Source organism: Muscardinus avellanarius (genome assembly GCF_963383645.1).
Source record: "Muscardinus avellanarius genome assembly, chromosome: 12".
NCBI lineage: Eukaryota > Metazoa > Chordata > Mammalia > Rodentia > Gliridae > Muscardinus > Muscardinus avellanarius.
Genome location: NC_137798.1, coordinates 72175927 through 72187352, shown reverse-complemented (window position 1 = coordinate 72187352; position 11426 = coordinate 72175927). Strand labels below are relative to the sequence as shown.

At 47.4% G+C, this 11426-nt stretch overlaps 1 pseudogene across 1 annotated transcript; it reads right to left on the bottom strand.

The window, feature by feature from the left end:
• Positions 1-8043: 8043 nt before the first annotated feature.
• LOC308271722 (large ribosomal subunit protein eL32-like) lies at positions 8044-8446 on the bottom strand (annotated as a pseudogene). The gene has a single exon. The product of its transcript is annotated as a large ribosomal subunit protein eL32-like (transcript).
• Between the last annotated feature and the right edge of the window lie 2980 nt (positions 8447-11426).

Below are 11426 nucleotides of genomic sequence, written 5' to 3'. Positions count from 1 at the left end.
CTCCTCAGGTTTCAAGGGCTTCAGGAACTGCTGCCACAATGGATGGCCATCTGGCTCCACCTTCATTTCCCGCTCCTGGCTGCCAGGGCACGGGTGCCAGGCCCCAGGGGTCACCAGCTGATGACAGCGCTGACCAGCTGAGAAGGATGCTGGGCACTAGACAGCAGTTCTGCCCTTTTCCACCACAGCCAGGGCCTCCAATGTCCTTTGTCACTTAGCTCAGCCAGTCTCCTGCTCCTGAGCATCTGGTACCAACCAGAGAGTCCTCATCCTGTGCTAGGGAGTCATTTTAAAGTGGCCAGACTTTTTCCTGATCTTTTGAACCAATGTCATCCTTCTCATTGAGAGGTTCCAGAGGGTAGGACAAGCTCTGAAGATCCCTCCTGCACCGGGGAGTTTGTGACAGCCACTGCTCTCCAAAGATGGTAGTCTCGTATACATTTGTCTCTTTTCTCTGTCTTCTGCACCCAAATATGAGCTCCAGAGGGCAGGGAGCCTGTGAAGCTTTCACATCTCCTCCCTCCAGTGCTGGGACTGTGCCTCACCCCAAGCTAATGCTGAATCAAGACCGGATGGATGCGTGAATGAACAAATGAGGCCTATGTGACGTTATGATAAATGATGGTTATAATTATTATAAATGGTGATGACTTCAAAAGGAAGCCGTAATTTCTGTAGTCCCTCGGGATGAACAAACACATCATCCTGCCTTATCCAGTTAGTATAAACATTCAGTCAGTCAGTCAGTCAGTCAGTCAATCATTCAGTTATTCCTCCACCCTGTTTTTGGTCTGTAAGAAAGATAAGCATTAGATAATCACAGAATGTGTATGTCAGAACTGTTTAGTAAGGGTGCAGAGTTCTAGGAGTGTGTGTAGCAGAGGATTTGATCTAGTCAGTGAGGTCAGTAAAGGCTCCCGGGATGAAGTCAAAATTGCACCAAGGTTTAAAAGAAAAGAGTCATTAAATATGAACTGGGGTGGGGAGGCACTGCAGACAGAAGGGGTGGCATAGGAAAAACCGGTGGCAGGAGGGAGCATGGGGGGTGAGAGGCTGAGGAGGAGCCAGGGAGTGAGGAGCCTGAGGACCAGGATGGGCAGAGGGAGACTGGCAGGGGCCAGACTTGGCCCAAGTCCTTGGCCAGGCAGAAGGCCCAGCAGCCTCCAGAAGTGCTCAGTACAGCTGCCCTGAGCAGAAAGAAGCTATCATATCCAGGAGACTGCTCCCGTCCCAAGCCTGGACAAGGCTTCCCCTTAGTGTGTGTGTGTGTGTGTGTGTGTGTGTGTGTGTGTGTGTGTGTGTATGTGTGTTGCTGGGGATGGAACCCAGGGCCTTGTGTATGCTAGGCAAGTGCTCTATCATTGAGCTGTATCTCCAGCCCTTCCTATTATATAACTTACATAACTTTTTTCTTTTTTGAGGGTCTGGGGATGGAACCCAGGGGTATTTTACCTCCAAGCTACAGCCCCTGTTCTATTTTTTATTCTTTATTTTGAAACTGGGTCTCACTGAGTTGCAGAGGGCCTCACTAAGTAGCTGAGGCTGTCTGCGAACCGCAATCCTCAGGTCTCAGCCTCCCGAATGGGAGCTTTACATAATTTATTTTGCATAGCTTTACATAACTTAATAAAGTCTACTGAATGATCTGGGTTTTTGGTTTCTCGACCTCTCAATTTGTGAGCTCCTTGAAGGCAGAGACTGACTCTTTGGCCTGTGCCACCAGTGCCTGATGAAATACCTGAGACACTTAAGGTACGCTCTGACTGTCTGATGAGTGAGTGGGTAAGTGGTAAATGGCAGGTGATCCAGTGCACCGTCTGGATGGCTGTTTGGAGTTATGCTCACTCAATAAGCCCAGCTAAGTCCTGGGTTTCACACAAGAGTTTGGACAAGGGCTTCTGCTGACACTGGGAGGAGGAGGAGGCAGAAAGCTGAACAAAAGGAAAGGTCAGAGAATGGTGTGAAGTTAGTGCTGCAAGAAGCAAAAGGAATTCAAGGCGCCATTCTCAGAGGGAAGGAGGGATGGCAGTTTCAAGGAGGGATTTATTTTTCTGGCCCTGGAGAGGAATTTCAACAGGGGTCTGTGAGGGTGAACATGCATGCCAGCTTTGTATTTAGTGGGTGCTTATGAATTATGAGCATCATTCTAAGTGCTCTGCGAGTGTTCAGCCAGTGCAATTCTCAAATAGTCGCACAACGCATTCAGCTATTACTACATCATTTACAGACGGGGAAACTGGGGAGCAGAGAGGTTAAGTTCTCTCTCTCCTCTCCCCCCAGCACATCTAGGACCTGCAGATAGTATGTGTCAGAGCCAGGCTTTGAACCCAAACCATGTGGTTCTAGAAGCCAAGCTTGCCCTTCCCTGTACTGCCTTCCAGCCAGCCTTTGCCCTGCATGTGCTAAGACTTGAGACCCTTTTAAAGGTCCTCCTGAGAGGGGAGAATGATTCTCCCACACTTTTTCAGATAAGAAAGCGGAGGCTCAAAGAGGTTGCCAGAGCTCAGGCAGACATTAAGCAACAAAGCCAGGCTCTACTATTGCTGCTTCCTGCATCTTCAGAGGCCCCTGACTCAGCTGCAAGCCCGGTCACCTCTGCTACTCCCTGTGCAGCTGGGGAACCTCAGCCAGGGCCCAGCAGACGGTCCAGCTCATGCCCCGTCTGACTCAGCAGCCTACTCTGGAGTCACAGCCTCCCATCCCCTCTCTGAACCTCTACCCCACCATGACAGAGACAGGGGCGCCTCCCTGGCTGCTACAGGATTTGGAACAACTCAGACTATCAGCTACTTTGGGGAAAAAATAGGTGCAGTGAAATCTATTTATACATCTCTGATGGGCAGGAAGGCAACAGCCTGACCCAAGGAGAGGTCATTCAAGGATTCCACAAGTCAGCATCTCGTGTACCTGAGTGGGCCGATGAGAGGCATCTCGGGGGTCATGGAGTCTCTCAGGCAAAGTCTGTCTCCATGCTTGATGAGGGATACTTTACCTGGTTCCACCCCATCCCTGCTCCCTTGCCACATCCTTCTGGGGCTTTCTCTGTACAATGGCTGATGAGCTCAGGAAGCACCTGAACCCAGAGAAAGGGGCAATTTAAAAATTTTATTCAGGCCGTGCATGGTGGCGCACGCTTGTAATCCCTGCGCTTGGAAGGCTGAGACAGGAAGATCACATAGGTTCAAAGCCAGCCTCAGCTACTTAGTGAGGCTCTTAGCAGCTTAGTGAGACCCTGTTTTCGAATAAAAATAAAATGGGTCTGGGAGTATAGCCCAGAGGTAGAAAGACCCAGTACCACCAATATATATATATATATATATATATATATATATATATATATATATATATATGTTTCAGCCGGCATGGCTGAATCCCAGCACTGGGGAGGCTGAGACAGGTGGATTGCAGTTCTTGGACAACCTCAGCTAGTTGTCCAAGAACTCAGTGAGGCCCTTTGCAACTCAGTGAGACCCTGTTTCAAAATAAAGAATAAAAAATAGGGCTGTGAGTACAGCTCGAAGGTAGAATGCCCCTGAGGTCCATCCCCAGTACTGCAAAAATAAATAAATAAATAAATAAAAATTTAAAAATAAGTAAAAAATAAAAATTTTATTTTATTTTATTTTATATGAGATGGGGTCTCACTACGCTGCCCTGTGTAGCACTGAACTCCTGGACTCAAGTGATGCCCCTCTCTCAGCCTCCCCAGTGCTGGGAATACAGGTGTGCCGCCACACCCTGCAATAAAGGAGCCCCCCCTTTTTATACTTTTATTGGTGCAATGTGATTATACATCATAGTGGGACTTAAAGTGACACAAACAGACACGCACACAGCACAGCGGTTGGTACAGTTCCCTCTTCTAGTAATTGTTAAGTTTCTGGTTTAATTGGTAGGTCTGTGATCTGAGTTGACATTTGCATAGGGTGAGAAATGGGGGTCTAGTTTTACTATTTTGCATATGGATATCCAATTTCCCCAATACCATTTGTTGAAAAGGCTTGTCTTTGTCCAAGGCTGCCTTTGTAAAAAATCCACATATGAAGATATGTATCTGCATCTTCTGTTCCTTTTCGTTGGTCTATGTGTCTTTTTATGCCAATACCATGCGGGAGGTTTTATTTTATTTTTTTACCATAGCTCTCTTACTATAGTATAATTTGAAATTGGGCACTGTAAAGTGTCTAGTGTAATTCTTATTGTTCAAGATGGCTTTGGCTTTTGTTCTTCCCTATGTATTTTAGGACTGAAGAATGACATTGAATCTGAAAATCGCTTTTGGTAGGATGACCATTTTAATAATATTTCTTCTGCCTAATCCAAGAACGAGGGAGGTCCTTCTATCTTCTCACGTCTTCTTCCATTTCTCCAAAAGAGACAGTTTGACCAGCCACACAGGCTTCTTGACAGAAAGCCCTAGTGCCACACCAATCCTCCAGGAGTAATTGGAACAGCTCTTGAGCTCACCATTTGGCTATTTGGCTACTTTTGCTGAAAGAACCTGGCTCAAAAGACATCTGGTATAGGTTTCAGCTACTCAGTAACCCTTCCTGGGGTGACCTGCCACTGTGACTGTCCTGTACCTCGATTTCCCCATGTGTAAGGACAGAAGCTTCTCCAGATCCAGCAAACAGAAGTTTGGCTAAGGAAGCTGTTTCTCCATCCCCAAGAAAATAGCAGAAAAGATTTCCATTTGAGGGTGGAAGGAGTCAGTGTGGTGAGTTGAGGGTGGGGGGCAGAAGAACCTTGAGTGTCAGGATGAGATTCCGCTGGACGCAAATTCTAAATCTGCTTCCTTTTGTCTGTGTTAACTTGGACAAATGACCATCTCAGAGCCTTGGAAATAATAATCAACCCAGTCCTCAAAACATCCCTCTAAGCCTGGCCCAGCAATGCACTTACTTCTATCAATGTAGCTACTCAGGAGGCTCTGGGAAGCCCGTCCTCCACAGGAGGATTGTAAATTTAGGGTCAGACTGGGCATCTTGGCAAGACCTTATCTCAAATAAATAAATAAAAATAGAAAAAACCTCACCCAATCCTCTGAGGTAGTTGATATCTCTAGTAACAACTTATAATCAAGAAATGGGAGGCCAGGTGTGGTGGCACATGCTTATAATGCCAGCATTCGGGAGGTGGATACCAGAGGATCATGGTTCGCAGACAGCCTCAGCTACTTAGTGAGGTCCTTTGCAACTCAGTGGGAGCCTGTTTCAAAAACTAAAAATACTAAAAAAAAAAAAAAAAAAAAAAATAGTGCTGGGGGTTATAGCTTAGAGATACAATGCCCTTGGGTTCCATCCCCAGTACCACAAAAAAAGAAAGAAAGAAAAAGAAAAAAAAAGACAGGAAGGAAAGAAGAATTGGAGACACAAAGAAGTAAATAAACTTCTTAAGTAGTAGAGTCGGGATTCAAACCTAGGAGGCTCACCTTTGGTCTGTGCTCCTAACCTCTAGCCCAACTACCCTGCCCTCTACAAAACCTGGAAGAGGCTAATCCTGATTCGGGCCCTGACAGTAACTTAGGGCACATGGTCACTTGGGCCTCAGCTGTAGAGACGGGAGATGACATTCATGTCACGCCCCACAGCACTGTCTCAGTCTCTAACGTGTTTCTGAGCGGGGGTTGTTTCTGCCCATCAGCCCACAAGGGCTGGGGACAGTGGGGGACTCCCTGCCGAGAGCCCCACTGGCCATGCCTTCCTCTGGCTCTGAGTTCAAGGATCAGCAACAGAAGTGTGGTGAATGAGCATCTTTTCCAGAGCCTCCTGAGCCCCATAATGACCGTCTTGTAAATAAATCTCCAGGGCTCTGGGAGGTTGGCCCCCAGGCCCGGTGGATCGTAGCCACTGCAGGATCAGACCTGCTCTGTGGCTGAGATTACTTGGCCCAGGCTGTAGTTAGCTCCTCATGGGTGGATTGAGTGACCACTTATTCAAGGTTTGGCAGGATGAGCAGGCCAGGACCGAGCAAGCCTCCCGGGGCTTCTCCAAGGAGGGTGCCGAGCCTCCCTGCTTGGCTGAAACGGTTAGAAGTTCTTCCTGAAGTCGGGCTGCCGTCTGCTTTTCTGTCATGACCACGCTGTGGGCCTGGTTTGGCTTCAGAGGGTCACACACAGTGCTCCTCTCATGGGACAGCCTTTTGCATCCTTAAAGAGAAACACTATTTGCCTGCCAAGTGTTCTATTTTCTTGATTAAATATCCCTACTTCCTTTAATTCTACCTCTTAAGTCAAGGTTTTTTAAGGCTTCTTCCTCACTGCCCGCTTCCTCGGTTGCCAGCGTGTTCTAATGGCTTTGTCAGGAATCCTGACTCAGGATCACTTTCCAAATTCTATGCACAGAACACAACAGTCCAGTGCCTATACTTCGAAGGCCAGCACTCTTGTCCTCATCTTCCTTTGCCGTCCCTCCCCCGTTCTCCCCGTAGTTCTCCTGGCTTCCTTCCAGAAACTGTGCCCACCCCACCAGATGTTATTCCTTTGGTCCCCATAGGCTCACCTGTGACTCTGCTCCCAAGGCCAGCTGATTGACTAAGAGGTTGGCACTAATTCTAAGTTGATCCAATCCAATCCATTTCATTTCCTGGGCCTTTTTTTTTTTTTTGGTGGCACTGGGGGTGGAACTCAGAGGCTTTTCTACCTCTGGGCTATACTCCCAGACCTATTTTTTATATTTTATTTGGAAACAGGGTCTCACGAAGTTGCTGAGAGCCTCACTAAGTAGCTGAGGCTGGCTTCGAACCTATGTGATCCTCCTATCTCAGCCTCCCAAGTGTAAGGATTACAAGTGTGTACCACCACGCCTGACCCCTGGGCCCTGGGCCTTCTTTTTTTTTTTTTTTTTTTTTTTGGTGGTACTGGGGTTCTTGGAAGCCCTTCTATCTCCGGGCTATACTCCCAGACCTATTTTTATATTTTTATTTGGAAACAGGGTCTCACTAAGTTGCTGAGAGCCTCACTAAGTAGCTGAGGCTGGCTTCGAACCTGTTCAAGCCTCTTATCTCAGTTTCCCAAGTGTAAGGATTACAAGTGTGCACCACAATGCCTGACACCACCATGCCCAACCCCTGGGCCTTTTTTTTTTTTTTTTTTTTTTTGGTGGCACTGGGGTTCCTGGAAGCCCTTCTATCTCCGGGCTACACTCCCAGACCTATTTTTATATTTTTATTTGGAAACAGGGTCTCTTACGCCAGCGCGGCTGGCTTCAAACCTGCGCAATCCTCCTGTCTCTGCCTCCCAAGCGCGGGGATTACAAGCATGCGCCACCACGCCCGGCCCCTGGGCCTTTAAAAACAAAAACAAAAAACTCAAGTGCCTCTCCATTGACTGAAACAATAAGATATAAAACAATAAGATATAATGCATCTAATGTAGCCATATTGCTCTGACTGCTATGGAAACCCATGGATCCTGAGATGTTATTAAGCCAAGGGAAACGTCTCTCTTTCTCTGTACAGTTTGAATGGGTTGAGCAGGTTTCCTGGGAAACTCTCCTCTGTGTGGTGATTCATGGACCTAAGATCTGCTCTTCTGAGGCTCCGTCATCTTAAGAGTCTTTCACTTTCAGTTGCAAGGAAGAGGGTGGAGGGCTTGGATGCCCTCGGCCTGAAGCAATAAAGCAATGCTGGTCACTTCCACCCATATTCACCAGCCAGATGTTGACCCATAGCCTCAACCGTAGCGAGGCTGGGAGGTGACAGCCATCTTGCTTGTTTGCTTCTTTGAAGGGGGAGGAGGTGTACTGGGAATTGAACCCAGAGGTGCTCTACCACTGAGCTACAACCCCAATACTTTTTTTTTTTTTTTTCAGTATTGGGGATGGAAACCAAGGGCTTTCTACCTCTGAGCTACACCTCCTGCCCTATTTTTTATTCTTTATTTTGAAACAGGATCTCACTAAGTTGCAGAGGACCTCACTAAGTAGCTGAGGCTGTCCTCGAACTGCAAGTCTCCAGTCTCAGCCTCCCGAATGCTGGGATTACAAGTGTGTTATGTTTTTGTAGCTTTATTTAAGTAAGCGTGCGAAAGCACGCTTGCGGCGTCTACTCGTTTTCCTCGTTGCGCAGCCTGGCGTTGGGCTTGGTGACTCCAATGGCCAGCTGGGCTGCTCTTTCCCGATGGCCTCGCGGTTCTTGGAGGAGACATTGTGGGCAATCCGGCACAGTGAGCTTTGTTGCACAGCAGGAGCACTTGCAGCTCCTGGACGCTGTGGGCCAGGGACGTCCGGAGCCGCTGGGCAGCACGCGCTTGCTTTCTTGTTGCTCCCGTACCCGATGCTGGGCATCAGGATCTGGCCTTGAGTCGTCTCCGCACCCGGTTGTCAGTACCTCTGGGTTTCCGCCAGTTCCGCTTAATGTTGACAGATCGGTCTGACTGGTGCCGGGTGAACTTCTTGGTCCTCTTTTTCACAATCTTAGGCTTCACGAGAGGTCTGAGGGCGGCCATTGTGCCGAGTGGGAGATGGCGGCCACCTCCGTAGGCAGCTCCAAGAAAGAGAAGGGAGGGCGTGCCAGGGCTGATTGTCTTAATATTCTAATGCTATTAATGTAGGCTAAATAATTATACTACTTTATTTTGCCTTTTTCACTTGAATTTCTGTCAATACAAATCTCCCTGCTGAGTTTGCCCCCCACCCCCATTCATACGTTGAAATCCTAATTCTAAGGTGATGTATTAGGAGGTGGGGTCTTTCTGAGATTGGGTCTTGAGGGTGGCACTCTGGTGACTGGACTAGTGCCCTTAGGAAAATGATGAGAGAGACCTCTTCGCCCCTTCCACTCTGCGGGAAGGTACAGTCTGTGAGCCAGGAAGGCTCTCAGCAGATACCAAATCTGCCAGCACCTTGAACCTCCCAGGCTCCAGACTGTGAGAGTTTCCTATTGTGTTTACAAACCATCCACTGGCGGCAATTTTATTTATTTATTTATTTATTTATTTATTTTTGCGGTACTGGGGATGGAACCCAGGGGCATTCTACTTCTGAGCTACATCCCCAGCCCTATTTTTAATTCTTTATTTTGAAACAGGGTCTCACTAAATTGCAGAGAGCCTCACTAAGTAGCTGAGGCTGGCTGTGAAGCTGCGATCCTCCTGTCTCAGCCTCCCAAGTACTGGAATTACAAGCATTACCATCATGCCCAGCTTGCCGGTGGCATTTTGTGCAGCAGTCCAAACAGGCTAAGGTGCTCGGTGCTCCCAGCTGGTCTGCCTGCCTTTCTACTTTAGGGGTTAGCCGGATATATATATATATATATATATATATATATATATATATATATATATTTTTTTTTTTTTTTTTTTTGGTGATACTGGGGGTGGAACTCAGAGGCTTTCTACCTCCGGGCTATACTCCCAGACCTTTTTTTTTATATTTTATTTGGTAACAGGGTCTTACTAAGTTGCTGAAAACCTCACTAAGTAGCTGAGGCTGGCTTCAAACCCGTGCGATCCTCCTGTCTTAGCCTCCCAAGCGCGGGGATTACAAGCGTGTGCCACCATGCCCAGCTTCCATATTTCCATATCATATATATATATATATATTATTATTATTATTATTATTTTTGGTGGTACTGGGCTTTCTGGAAGCCCTTCTACCTCCGGGCTACACTCCCAGACCTATCTTATATTTTTATTTGGAAACAGGGTCTCTTAAGCCAGCATGGCTGGCTTTGAACCTGCGCGATCCTCCTGTCTCCGCCTCCCAAGCACATGGGTTACAAGTGTGCGCCACCACACCGGCTCAGATAGTAATATTTTAGATTCTGCAGGCTTTGTCCCTATGTGACTACTCAATTCTGCCATCATAGCATGAAATTAGCCATAGGTAATATTAAGATGAATAATGTGGCTATATTCCAATAAGACTTGACTTTACAGATAAAAAGAGTCTGGTAATACGGCTCACTCGTCAAGTGCATGCTTAGCATGTGCAGGTCATGGGTTCCATCCCAAGCACCAAAAAAATCAAAACAAAAACAAATAGAAGTCTGGATTTGGTACAAAAGCTAGTGTGTTCGAGTGGGTCTCTGGATCTGAGTTTGGGATCCTCATTTCTCCCTTCTAGACATAATCCGATTAGCTTCAGCCCATCTTTCAAGTCAGTGGTGTGTGTGTGTGTGTGTGTGTGTGTGTGTGTGTGTGTGTGTGTTGCTGGGGATTGAACCCAGGGGTGCTCCTAGCTCCTAAAGCGCCTAGGATGTTTGTAGCTTAGAAGTGAAAAACACACTTCCTCACACTCACCGCCAAGTGGCCGCCCCTCCCTGGAAGGAAAGGCTGCTGCTCCTCTTAGGACCCAGGCCTGACTCTTCCTGCATTCTTCTTCCTGACTGCACACTGCCTGCCATTCCCAGAACACCGGCCTCTTCCCTCTGCCTATGCCGTGCCATCTACTTGGAATGTTCTCCCTCCCTCCTTCTGTTCAGGTGGCAGGTGACTAGGTGTTGGGGTGGCACACACCTGTAATACCAGCTACTGAGGAGACTGAGACGGGAGGGTCACAAAATTCAAGGTCTGACTGAGAAACTCAAAACATAAAATAAAAAGGGTTGGGGATCTAGATCAATGGTGGGTTCAATAAAAAATTTAAAAAAGGCCGGGCGTGGTGGCGCACGCTTGTAATCCCCGCGCTTGGGAGGCGGAGACAGGAGGATCGCGCAGGTTCGAAGCCAGCCGCGCTGGCTTAGAAGACCCTGTTTCCAAATAAAAAAGTACAAAAATAGGTGTGGGAGTGTAGCCCAGAGGTAGAAGGGCTTCCAGGAACCCCAGTACCACCAAAAATAAAATAAAATTTAAAAAGCTACAGGGCCTAGAACACTGTAGTCATGATAGGTCTTCTATGATATTGTTCTCTTTCATTTGCCTTGGTTTCTACTTTTTAGCTGGAAGAGGCTGTTTTAAGCTGTCACAGAACAGAGAGATTAGTCACTTGGGGCTTCTCGTTGAACTTAACTTTTGTTGGTTTTGTCAGTCACTTTTGTTGGTTTTACCTGTCACAAATAGGAGATTTCCTTCTCTATAGGACATTGGAAGGATACCTGCCCCCCTCCCCCCAGGCGACATTCTGTTCAAATTCTCATTCATCCTTCCCAGCCCTGCTCCAGTGTTCTCCCCTGCAAGGCCTTTGCTTTCATCCCGGCAGAATTGAAAAAGGATTTCCCAAAGCCTCTGAAAGCCCCCTCCAAGCCCTGCTCCACCGCTTGTTTACACGGCTGTTTGCCTGAGAAGGCTACAAGCATCCAGCTGTTTATCTTTGCCTGGAACAGTCTCTGACACATCATCGATGCTCACTAAATATTTGGTCCTGGTCTCCAGGGAAGAGAGGTTAACTTAATTAGGACACACAGGAAAACTGGAGGTGGAAGCAGGTGGGTGTTCCTTGACAGTCATCCAGGTTTTTTTTTTTTTTTTAATTTATTTTTTTGGTGGT